This window comes from Sinohyriopsis cumingii, chromosome 7 (genome assembly GCF_028554795.1).
Source record: "Sinohyriopsis cumingii isolate HCF-2022 chromosome 7, ASM2855479v2, whole genome shotgun sequence".
NCBI lineage: Eukaryota > Metazoa > Mollusca > Bivalvia > Unionida > Unionidae > Sinohyriopsis > Sinohyriopsis cumingii.
Window position 1 is genome coordinate 127,628,388 of NC_142967.1, and position 13,844 is coordinate 127,642,231.

Below are 13,844 nucleotides of genomic sequence, written 5' to 3' on the forward strand. Positions count from 1 at the left end.
CACCCATGGGTCAGGGAGATCCCACCCAACAAATATAACCTGTAAATAAAATCAGTACCAAAACGCATCAAAAACAAATTTGTATTTTCAGTTTTTCAGGATCTCTGTTTACCAGGTTTCTATTTTTTCACCTAAGAACAAAATGTAATCACCTAACTTTGATATGTTTTTACTAAATCAAAGTCCTTCAATTTTTAAAATAAATGCCTGTGATAATGAGGATTTCACTACACCTGTATAATTTAAAATAAATGCCTGTGATAATTTAGATTTCATTGTGTCAGTGTATTTTTAAATAAATGCATGTTATAATTTTGGATTTGACTGTACCTGTATTTAAAAAAAATAGTGTGATAATCTGGATTTCATTGCAACAGTCTGTTTTAAAATAACACCTGTGATAATTTGGATGTCACTGCACCTGTATCTCTGATACTAAATACTGTGATAATTTGGATTCCACTGCAGCAGTATGTTTAAAAATGTTACATATGATAATTTGGATTTCATTGCAACTGTGTCTTAAAACACCTGTCATAATTTAGATTTCATTGCAACTCTATAATCTAAGATAAATACCTGCAATAATTTAGATTTCATTACAACTGTATTTGTTTAATAAATACTTGTGAAAATCTGGATTTTATTGCACCCATATGTCTTAAAATAAATACATAAATACCTATGATAATTTGGATTTCATTGCACCTGTATGTCTTAAAATAAATACATAAATACCTACGATAATTTGGATTTCATTGCAAAAGTATGTTTTAAAATAACATTTTTGACAATTTAGATTTCATTGCACCTGTATTTTCTAAATGAATATGTGTAATTATCTGGATTTCATTGCAACAGTATGTTTTAAAATAATATCTGTGATAATTTGTATTTCACTGCACATGTACGTTGTTATACATCAATGTTTGTTTTACTTTTTGCATGGTATTTTAAGTTGTTAGGTGACTGGTTGAAGGCACAAACAGCTGGTCAAGGTTACTGACTATTAGGCAGCATTCAAGGAACAAATTACTCTCGGTGTCAGGATGTGAAGACAGCCCTCGTGTACACAATTTACCTGGGGTGGAGAATGTCACCATGACATTGAAAACTGACCTTTGTTGCACAAGATTGCAGCTTGAATTGAATGGGGGGAACAAAGGGGTGGCTATCTTCAAAGGGTTGTTTATTCACACCCAAGCTGCGACCCTGCCACAGAAGAAAGAAATTTGACATGTGCATGAAAAACTAGACAGACCACAGTTCAAAGAGACCCCAGTATCAAATCAGGGTTGAGATAGGGAAATATGGGCAGGGCACCTGTCCGAAGCAGACCCTTATTCTACAGGTCATTTTATGATCACTTCAGTACTGACCAGGATTTTGACCAATGCAGAGGTCTAGTAAGTTAGGGAGTGAATTCAAATAGGCACGCTCTAAATGCACATCATTCGTAAAAGGGAGAGCCGGAATTCAGACTTGAAGAGCTTCTTAAAGGTAAGAATTCTTTGCCCAAATTTGTTGAACGTTACTAAATGAGAATTGCAGTTTAAATGTAGTATGTAGAAATGATTACTACAATTATGTTGGTATGTAGAAGTTACCTTTATTAGAGTTAATCTCACATATGGATTTGAGCTATTTACCTATCATAAGTTTCTGTAGAGAAATTAGTAGTGTACAAGATTGAATTACATAGATTATTAGCCTGTGATTGGAATTAATTGTGTAGTTTGCTGTTGTGTGCATCATATTGAATTATTGCATTTATTAATGAGTTATGTTTGAACTTATGCTTATTTTAATTTTGAATTTTAATACATAGTTCTGAACTTCACAGAGTTAGGCATGTTGGCCTTGTGAACATATCGTGAAGTACCTGTATATTTGTATTTGAACACTGTGTGTACCTCTTACGATTTGTAAGAAATGCATCTAATTGTTTGATATTGGTAGTTACCATATCAAGAATTAAACATGTGTACTCATGTCATGGAAGTTGCTGATATATATATCAGGAGTCGCTAATACTCTTGTCGTATTATTGCCCTTATTTTATCGTACAAGCGTTATGGAATATTTTGATGTGAGTGTATGCATGACCTAATGATTTTAACCGCCATTATGCTGAGGAAAGGTTTTGTGAGAGTGTGAGATTGTCTAGGTTGAAAAGGAGACTAGACTATATGTGCCTTATTATTTACAGAGAAGCTTTCAGAGCTGGTTAGGAGTTGCTTGGGTTGGACAAAGTGCCACCAAAGGTGATGAAGTAGGGAGAAGTTGTTATAGAGGTCAAGGGACCAGATAGAACAATGGAGGCAGAAGTTTGAAGACAGGCCAGAGAATGGAAGTGGAGGAAGTGGAAGGGTGAAAGACATAGTCAAGGGATGGAAGGGGTACTGGAGTACAAGTCAAGGAAATGTAAATAATACAGATGAGTAAAATAAGCAGGGGCAGGTGGAAACACTCTCATGATGCACATCAGGTGATGAAATTTCTCAGATTAAATTGGTCGACTGAGTGGAGACATTCTGGAAATTGACTTGTGTTGTTTGGATATTTAGAGCTGTTATTAAATTGTTATTCCTCACATTCTATTTTTTGTATATTATCCACCTAGACCATCATCATTGCTGACTGGGGCTTGGAGCTATATATCCATCAATTTAAATTGTTCGTCCTTCTACGATGTTAGCAAAATACCCTAGGAGACAACATTACACCTTGTATAGCAGCAAATGATAAGGGCAAATCTAATACTTATGTAGCCCATGATATGATAAGGGCAAATCTAATCCTTGCACAGCCCATAATAAGGGTAACTCTAATCCCTGCACAGCCAATAATAAGGGCTAATCTAATCTCTGTGCAGCCCATGTTAAGGGCAAATCTAATCCCTGTGTAGCCCATGATAAGGGCAAATTTAATCCCTGTGCAGCCCATGATAAGGGAAAATTTTATTCCTGTACAGCCCATGAAAAAGGCAAATCTAATCCCTGTGTAGCCTAGAACACATTTGTCTGATGCAGAAGTGAAGCAAAACTATTCCTAGATATATAGTTTGTATGTATTTATTCACAAATTGCATGGCTTCTCTCAAACAGTGGGAATATGGGAATAATTCTGGATGAGATAAACCTATTGCCTGTCTGGCATTTATATAATGGTAGATAACTGGGTAATATCTGCATTTAAAACTTGCAGATAAATATACATGTACATATTACAAATACACATATTGCAGACAAATATACATGTATTGCAGTTCAATACACATTCACATGTTACAAATATATGTGTAGATATATTTGTAGCTTGTGTACATGTGATATATACATGTACTTTCTTCCAAATTAATCCTATCATATTTCAATACTCTTCAATCCACTGTGGGACTCTGGCTCATAAAATGCCCCTGTTTTCATCTTTCTCAATAATTTTACAGACCTTCAATACTTTCAATGGGTTAACTAACATTCTACCAAATCACTGTATCCAACAAATCATCTACAAATTACTGAATCCAATAAACCATCTACCAAATTATTGTATCCAACAAACCATCAACCAAATTATTGTATCCAACTAACCATCAACCAAATTACTGAATCCAACTAACCATTACCAAATTACTGAATCCAACTAACCATTACCAAATTACTGAATCCAACTAACCATCTACCAATTACTGAATCCAACAAACCATCTACCAAATTACTGTATCCAACTAACCATCTACCAAATTACTGCATCCAATAAACCATCTACCAAATTATTGTATCCAACAAACCATCAACCAAATTATTGTATCCAACTAACCATCAACCAAATTACTGAATCCAACTAACCATTACCAAATTACTGAATCCAACTAACCATTACCAAATTACTGAATCCAACTAACCATCTACCAATTACTGAATCCAACAAACCATCTACCAAATTACTGTATCCAACTAACCATCTACCAAATTACTGCATCCAATAACCATCTACCAAATTATTGTATCCAACAAACCATCAACCAAATTATTGTATCCAACTAACCATCAACCAAATTACTGAATCCAACTAACCATCTACCAAATTACTGCATCCAATAAACCATCTACCAAATTATTGTATCCAACTAACCATCAACCAAATTACTGTATCCAACTAACCATCTACCAAATTACTGCATCCAATAAACCATCTACCAAATTATTGTATCCAACAAACCATCAACCAAATTATTGTATCCAACTAACCATCAACCAAATTACTGAATCCAACTAACCATTACCAAATTACTGAATCCAACTAACCATCTATCAATTACTGAATCCAACAAATCATCTACAAATTACTGCATCCAATAAACCATCTACCAAATTACTGTATCTAACTAATCATCAACCAAACTACTATAACCAACTAACCATCAACCAAATTAGTGAATCCAACAAACCATCTACCAAATTACAGAATCCAACAAACCATCTACCAAATTACTGAATCCAACAAACCATCTACCAAATTACTGAATCCAACTAACCATCTACCAAATTACTGAATCCAACAATCTATCTACCAAATTACTATATCCAACAGAAGCATGTCTTATTAAAGTATCCTAAAAATTCCACCACCTTTAAAAACTGATAATTTGTTAGCTACTTCAGAGATAATGATTTGTTTTGTTTTAACAAATTATTGACTACATTTCAAATTATTGACTACATTTGTGAAGGAAATTGGAGCTAAGTGCCTTTCCCAAAGACACACCAACTCAGTCAACCTGGACTGGGACATGTAGATATAGAATCAGCATCCTTTCCCAAAGACTACACCAACTCAGTCAACCTGGACTGGGCCATGTAGATATAGAATCAGCATCCTTTCCCAAAGACTACACCAACTCAGTCAACCTAGACTGGGACATGTAGATATAGAATCAGCATCCTTTCCCAAAGACACACCAACTCAGTCAACCTGGACTGGGACATGTAGATATAGAATAAGCATCCTTTCCCAAAGACTACACCAACTCAGTCAACCTGGACTGGGACATGTAGATATAGAATCAGCATCCTTTCCCAAAGACACACCAACTCAGTCAACCTGGACTGGGACATGTAGATATAGAATAAGCATCCTTTCCCAAAGACTACACCAACTCAGTCAACCTAGACTGGGACATGTAGATATAGAATCAGCATCCTTTGAATTATCAGTCTGATGCTTTACCAACTGAACTCCTTCAATGACCAGTCTGACAATACCAACTAGGCTCCTTCAATTACCAGTCCAACAATACCAACTGAGCTCCTTACCAGTCTAACACTAACAGCTGAGCTCCTGGAATTACCAGTCTGGCAATCGCTACTAAGAGATCATAAGGTACCATACACGGTTTTCTCAATAATGTTATTCTAAATTAAGCTTATTATTGATTCTACTCTTCTGAGATTTAAAAACTAAGCGAACATTATCTACCATACTCACAGCTTTATCAACAGTGTGATACTAACTCAAGCTTAGTGTACATTATACTATCTTTTGAGATTTAGAAATTTTATGTTGAAAAATTTCTTTGTTTATTTTGAAAAGATTAACTCAAAGATAAAAATCTAAAACTCTGATTTTCACCATACTCTTCTATCAGTGATCATGATAAAATTTTCAGAGTAATGTTCAAGTTGAGTGTTTGGTGTCTTACCAGGCTGATCCCCTGCACCTTTTGCAGTCACATTAAAAAGGAAGCTGAAACACAGCACCAACTCATCATAAAAGGTGCATAAAAACTGTCTACATAATTTACAAGCTTGTGCTCTGTGTATGCAATTCCACTAAGTCATCAAAATGCTTGATTTTAAAATTCTGGTTATGTAGAATGCTTCTCACTGATCAAGATTACTTTATGTTTGACAGCTCAAAGCAAGCAAATCCTGAGGAATTACTAAGTATCTCTTTCAAACTCTATATTTAGATCAATGAAGATTACAACTGTTGATCTGATACAAATTTATGCAAGTAGATGTCCTATGCATTTAGTGGTCACTGGAAATGGCTGAAACAAAATTAATGACAACGACAAAAGCAGCAATGTCTGAAAGACAAAATCTGACACCAGAAAGACAATGACAGCCTCCAATGATTTTTAAATAATGCACAAAAAATAGATTTATTAAACTGTTAATGATTCCAAAACTTTGCTAAAAAAGTTGGTCTGATTACATCTGTATAATTCTTGAAACAAAAAATGTAGCATCATTGAGAAATGCTAGTATGAAATAATTTGGTGCATTTTTTTGTTTGTTATTTTAAGACTTGAATACAAATATTTATAAAATGTAGTGATGAAATAAGCAAGTAATAAATTCATAGTAAATGATGAAATAACAGGCAGAGCCCCTAAAAGTCAGATGGGCACCAAAAATTTGACCCAAGGACCCCTTTTCCTGGTAAATCCGAGTAAATATTGATGTTTATGTACCAAATCATGACTCCTACCCAAATGGTGCCAGTGGTTAACATCTCTAATCATTTATAACTCATCTATTCTTCTGTAAATTTCTCAATGAAAAAAGGTGAATGATACATCAGATTTCTGACCATGAAAGTACAAAATTGTCATAAACACCTGCCCAGGGGCAGTAATACCTAGTGATCTACCAAAACCAGTGGGGCAGTGGAATTTAACTAAATTGACTAAGCTGCTAGAGATCAGTGGGCTCAATTTTCAAGTAATTATACCACTTTTCTTCACTCTAATTCTTCCTTCATAATTAGAGATTGGTATGTGCTGGGACAAAACACTTTGTGCCTTCATTTTCTACAGCTTAGCATTAACTACAAACAAAATGAAAAGCTTTGAAATTCTTGTTATCATTCTGATAATATCTATATCCAGGGAAAAGAAATTAATGTAATTGCACCGCCTTTATGTGTACATTGAACAGTAAAAAATGGACAGATAAATAGCAGGATGTAAGGTGGTATAGTTAGTTGGTCAGTCAAACAGTGAGTGATACAAATAATTGAACAATTATTTTCTCCCAATATCATGACTAGTGGTCCAATGAAAAACTCAAGGTATTAAATTACATATTATAAAAACATAAAATTAATAAAAAAATTAAGGCAATATTACATGTAATTCAAAACTTAAAATTAATAAAAAAATTATAGGACTAAATGAGTCAAGAGACCATTTAAAATCTTGATTTATATGGATTGTATAATTATCCTTTACAAGGCAACATCAAAGAAATGATCACATCCTTTACTGGTTGAATTTGCTCATTACTCTATAAAAGGATAAGAGGTCATACATAAGCCACTTCCACATTGGCTGGCAGGGCATTGGAATAAGAACTGTATTAGGAAACATTGGCTGGCAGGGCATTGGAATAAGAACTGTATTAGGAAACATTGGCTGGCAAGGCATTGGAATAAGAACTGTATTAGGAAACATTGGCTGGCAGGGCATTGGAATAAGAACTGTATTAGGAAACATTGGCTGGCAGGGCATTGGAATAAGAATTGTATTAGGAAACATTGGCTGGCAGGGCATTAAAATAAGAACTGTATTAGGAAACATTGACTGGCAAGGCGTTCGAATAAGAACACTGTAATAGGAAACATTGTCTGACAGGTCATAAAAATAAGAACTGTATTATGAAACATTGGCTGGCAGGGCATTAGAATAAGAATACTGTAATAGAAAACATTGGCTGGCAGGACATAAGAATAAGTACTGTAATAGGAAACATTGGCTGACAGTGCATATGCATAAGAAAGCTGTATTTGTAATAGGAAACATTGGCTGCTATAAAACAAAGCAATGAAGTAATACACCTCTCAGATCAGTTGCACTAATTGTCACTGATATGGCCAGTATAAAAGACTGAATCAATTAATGACATTTCAATACTTTGACTTCAGGGTATCCCTATCCTATTGTAATCAATCAGCCTACTGGGATTAAACTAAATCAAATTCATGCAAAAGGAATATATTGATTTCATATAGGATTCATTCCTACTAAATTTTGTACAGACTGGTCACAAATATTATTATTGTTTGGTGTAAATATGAGGACACGCTCCCCCATCCCACAACTCCCATGAAGTCCTCCAGTTTTTCCCCCACATAGCTAGATAATAACAGAAATACAACCAAAAAAAATCATGAAATAATGAACAATTTATTATGTGTGTGTGTGTGTGTGTGTGTGTGTGTGCGTGTGAATTCTATTTAAAGGAAAAAAAATCTTTATTATTATATCTCTGACTTTCAATAATGCTAGAATCTTCATCCATTTATTTATAACAGCATGGAAAGCAACAGGCGACACTGCATCCTAAATACAACAAAAGAAAGATTACATATATGTCAAATGTTCTGGTGAGGAAAGAGAATACTACTTTGACGTTGCCCACTACATTTATTTCCCCTAGAGGCACAAAACATTCATCACAAATTTATTTATTTTGGGGACTAATGTTGAAGATCTTGTTCAAAACAATTTGGCTTTCTAGTTCCTTGAGAGACCCTTTGGAAATGGTTTTGATTTATAAATCCCATACAAAAGAAAGCAGTTGAAAAACATTGGTTATACTGGATTATAAGTAAAAGTTGCCTACATGAATGGAATTAATCTAAATCAATGGAATTATGTCTACATGAATAGAAGTATGCATAAATCAATAGAATTATGCCTACATGTATGGAATTATCCCTACATGAATAGAATCATGCCTACATCAATGGTTATTTATTGCTTAATTTGCTGCTTGGTGTTTCAAAGCACATTAGCACATGAAAGACTATTTAATGCAGATGGAATGGTAGAAAGTACCTTGCCCAAACACAGGCCAGTGCACAATCTGCAATAATGTGGCTGATCTTGGAAGATCTTAAACTCAGAATCTGATGATCCTTGGTCTGGTACCCTACCATTAAGGCATTTCTCAGCTGATCCTTAGTCTGGTACACTACCATTAAGGCATTTCTCAGCTCATCCTTGGTCTGGTACCCTACCATTAAGGCATTTCTCAGCAGATATGTAAATTTGTTGTTCACAGCAAAGTTCTGCAGATCTGTGTCAAGCTGTTCACAGTAGACATTTAGAGATTTGTGACTAAGCTGTTCACAGCAATGTTCAACAGATATTTGTCTAGCCTGGTCACAGAGCAGTATTTCCTAGGTAAACACATAAAACTACTCTGTCAAGTCTTCGTAAACCACAAAAGAAAATATTGTTCAGCCCCTGTTAATACTTGAATTTGGTTGAGTGGAGACTTTGTAGAACTGATCACTGTGGCTTACTTAAAAAATAATCAACAGATTGTCAGCTGATGTTAACTCATTTCATTATAAGTTCCTAAATTTATTTGTCTGCTGTTAACTCATTTTATTTACAAGTTGCAAAATCTTTGAAAATCTTACAAGATAAGCATGAATGAAGTTTTGGCACTCTGTTTTATTTCTAATTTTGTGAAATGTTCAATCTTTTACATAACAGTGATACATCAATTAATTTCTGTATGATGCTCATTTCCATTAGGGATTATTGTTGTCACTAAGTATTTTTCATTTCCATTACAGATTATTGTTGTCTCTAAGTATTTTCCCCCATACTCAGCATTTTAAATTTTTCTCCAGAAACCAAAATCTCCATTAGTATCAATCCCTAATCATTTTTCATTTATGCTCTCCCACCAAATTAAATTACCCACAACTACCTTTATCACATTAGAAAGATTTAAAAAAAACAAATGTCAGAAAAGCGATTTATTCCTGCCTCATACAAGGGTTTGTTAAGTGTTATTTTAGTGGCATGAAATGGTGATGAAAGCCTTCAGCTGTAAGAAGCAAATTGAGGCAGACTGTCCACATGCTGGGAGGTTATGAAGAGATCACAAGAACCTACTGTGATATGGCCATGGGAATAAACCAGTCTGCTGACTCCAATCCCAACACATATACATTAAACATAAGGAACTCTCAAATGTTATGTGACAATCAAGCACAACCATGCTGACCCAACAAACACAATGTAGAGATTGGTGAGAAAAAAACCTCTAACAGTATTCATTGTAGATGTTGGTGTGAGAAAAAAACTCTAACAGTATTCAGTTTAGATGTTGGTGTGAAAAACACTCTCCTAACAATATTTAGCTAGTTCCTGTCATGAGGATAAATGTCAAGGCATTTGACCAGAGTGGTCTCAACCCATAAATTGTATCCTCTCCCTCATTCCTAACAAACTAACATTTTATGGCATAACTATATACAGGAAGATTATTCACCTAAAAAAATAAGTTAAAAAGCATATACTTAGCAACTTCCTGTAAAAATTAATCCTGTTTTTACACTTCCTTGATCTTCAAACTCCTTCTCATCTTTAATTGAATCCAGACCAGCAGCTAAGTCTCAGGTAAACTCATGTGTAAGATGAAAGTTTGTTACTCATTAAGAAAAATGGATTAATAATGACTTAACATTTTCAATTTCCTTTTGGTATAATTAATTGTAGCATACCATGATTAAATCTACCAGTAAATGATTATTTAGTCTGCTTTACAAGAATGATTATTCCCTAATTTTTATCTACATTTGCATCATTTCCACCACATGTGTGTGTGTGTGTATGTGTGTGTGTGTGTTGGTACACAAGATCTAAGTAATATCTACTGTTACTCATGGCAAGGGTTTGAGTCTTGCTTGAAATGAACTATAATTCTCTAACCTGTTGAATTACATATATATATATATATATATATATATATATATATATATATATATATATATATATATATATATATATATATATATATATATATATATATATATATATATATATATATATATATATATATATATATATATATACACGCAAACACAAAAGGGCTTAATTTAGCAGAAGTCCCACTTGCCTGAAACTAGTAAATTTCCTATTGGGCAAGTAGTTTACATAATGTCAGTAGTCTGGCAGCTAGTAGTATTCAATTGTCACCAGTCAGCTAGTAGTATTCAATTGTCACCAGTCAGCTAGTAACATTTAATGTTGCCAGTCATAAAAGTAAAGTATTTAAGTGTTGTCAGTCATCTAGTGAAGATTCAGTAGGACTAGTAAATGTCCAAATTTGTCAGTCCCTCTGACAGTCAATTTGTCAGCTTCTAGTCATGACATGTGTATGTTTCAAAATCATTTATTATCATCATTATTGTTATTATTATTATTATTATTATTATTATTATTATTATTATTATTATTATTGCATGTGCATCTAATGTATAAATGATAAATACAAAAAAACCTGACAGATAATAAAAGTATGAAATTTATTTCATCAAACTAGAGCACATGCACATACAATATTGTGTGTAAAATTGTACACTGCTATTTTGTAAGGACTATTTACACTGCTATCCTGTATCTACTATTTTACATTTCTATCCTGTATGTACTATTTTACACTACTATTTTGTAAGGACTATTCACACTGCTATCTTGTATGTACTATTTTACACCGCAATGTGCATGTACTATTGTACACTGCTGTATTGTATGTACTCATTTACCTTGCTATTTTGTAATTATTATTGTACATTGCTCTTTTATATCTAATATTTTACACTGCTATATTGTGTCTACTATTTACACTGCTATTTTGTATGTGTTATTTTCCACTATTTTGTATGTACTATTTTTCACTGCTATATTGAATCTATTTTACACTGCTGGTTTTGTATACACTATTTTATACTGCTGTTTTGCATATACTATTTTACACTGCTATTTGTGTATATACTATTTTACACTGCCATTTAGTATGTATTATTTTATAATGCTATCTTGTATGTACTATTTAACAATGCTATTTTGTATGTATTATTTTACACTGCTGTTTTGTATATACTATTTTACACTGCTAAGCTGTTCTTTAAAGGTGTATTAATTACCATGCGTATTTTCTCCTGGCTATTTTATTTTTAAAATGTCTATATTCAAAAGTTTGTATCACCTTTCTATGCTAAGTGTCTTAGAAAATAATATTAATTTTAAAACTGCTACTCGGAATACAAACTATCTTATCAATCTGATTTGCCCCCCCCCCCCAAAAAAAATAATTGGCAGTATACTTAAACATTTTCTTGTGAATGCTATGTGATGTAACTACTTGGGGTTTGTTATGGGATTCAAATACTTGGGGGAAGTTATGTGCACATTTTGCTAACATGGGCACATTTTTATGATAGCATTACATTAGGTAAAATTCAAACAAAAACTTACCAAAGCTCAGGTAAATCCAACTTGTAATTCTCCACTTCTAGAAAAATACTTTTAAACTTTGAAAGGATAAACAGTACTAGCAAACAGTTCAAAAAGATTTTACAAGAATGTACAATTTCAACTCCACTTGAATGTTTGTAAAAACTATGATTCTGCGCAAACTTCAAAAACACTTTTTCAATTATCCATATCTTGCAATAAATGTTTATTCCTAAAAAAAAATCACATTCCAGCTCCAATCTTATCACAAGAAAATCCAAATTTAAATATCCACAATCTCTAATTCAACAATGCAAAATCATATTCCACTTAGAAATCCTTTTATCAGCCAGCTATCATGAAGTTGACAAGTAGAGTTTACACTACTGTACCACTCAGGCTGACTGTAAATTGTTGTCAAAATCACTCCCAGTTTTTATCATATCCTCTCTGGGTGTGCTAATCAAGAAGTCTACACTGTCATTCCACTCATTTAGCTGATCACACTAATGGTATTGCATTCAAACCCCTTGCAGTATCTCTCTCCCATACTCTGTCAGATCACTGACTGCACAGTACAGACTGGGTATTCAGCTGTGAACAGCCAAGGCTAGTAAAATGCACTGGGATTGGTCAAACCAGCCTAAAAACTCCCATCTCATTGGATAGACTGAAATAAAGCCCTGTATGCAGGGATTATTACTGCTCTTAAATTTGAAATGTGGGCCATTTCAACAGATTGTAAGGTGTTATGTCCATATTACAAGTGTGTGTGATAATCCCTGATAAATAAAGTACAGGCTGACTGATTGACTTGGGTGATAAACTGATTTTCTGAAATGATTTACTTTAATATTTCCTAAAGAAAACATAAAAATGCTTATATTTTGTGTTTTTTTTTATGATTAACACTTCTATCTCTGATGATGTTAAAAGCAAGAAATTAAGATCATGGAAGTGTGAACACTATGCATGACTGTATGTGTATTGGGTAGATGTACATGTACAGTATAAAGGCTAATTGATAACCATCTGAGGGAAACCACTCAGATGGGTGGACTTGACAACTATGCACAATGTATGGAATATACACACCTGTGCACATTCAAAACTTATTGTTTAAGTGTTGTAATGCTTTAGAATGAATATATGGGTTCTGCATGATAATAAACTATTTTCACTATGTACAAATTCTTCCACAACATTTATTCCCCTCAAGATAGATATTACAAACTTTGTTATTATTGGCACTTAGATAAAAAAAAACTTGTACAATATTGGCACTTAAATACAAAAAACTTGCACAATATTGGCACTTAAATAAAAAAAACTTGTACAATACTGGCACTTAGATACATAAAAACAAGTGGCAGAGTTATTCTTACATAAAGACACGGGGCCCAAGTGGCAGAGTTATTCTTGCATGAAGACATGGGGCCCAAGTGGCAGAGTTATTCTTGCATGAAGACATGGGGCCCAAGTGGCAGAGTTATTCTTGCATGAAGACATGGGGCCCAAGTGGCAGAGTTATTCTTACATGAAGACACGGGGCTCAAGTGGCAGAGTTATTCTTGCA

At 33.6% G+C, this 13,844-nt stretch overlaps 1 protein-coding gene across 5 annotated transcripts in view; it reads right to left on the minus strand.

Annotated features, from left to right (window-relative positions):
• The window catches only part of LOC149796089 (roundabout homolog 2-like), a 354,790-nt gene extending 341,965 nt beyond the window's left edge, over positions 1-12,825 (minus strand). For all 5 annotated transcript variants that reach the window (XR_016422486.1, XR_016422485.1, XM_089966000.1 and 2 more), the window contains exon 1: positions 12,290-12,825. The gene's annotated coding sequence lies outside the window, so the exon portion shown is untranslated. The remainder of the gene's footprint in view (positions 1-12,289) is intronic.
• Positions 12,826-13,844: the final 1,019 nt, after the last annotated feature.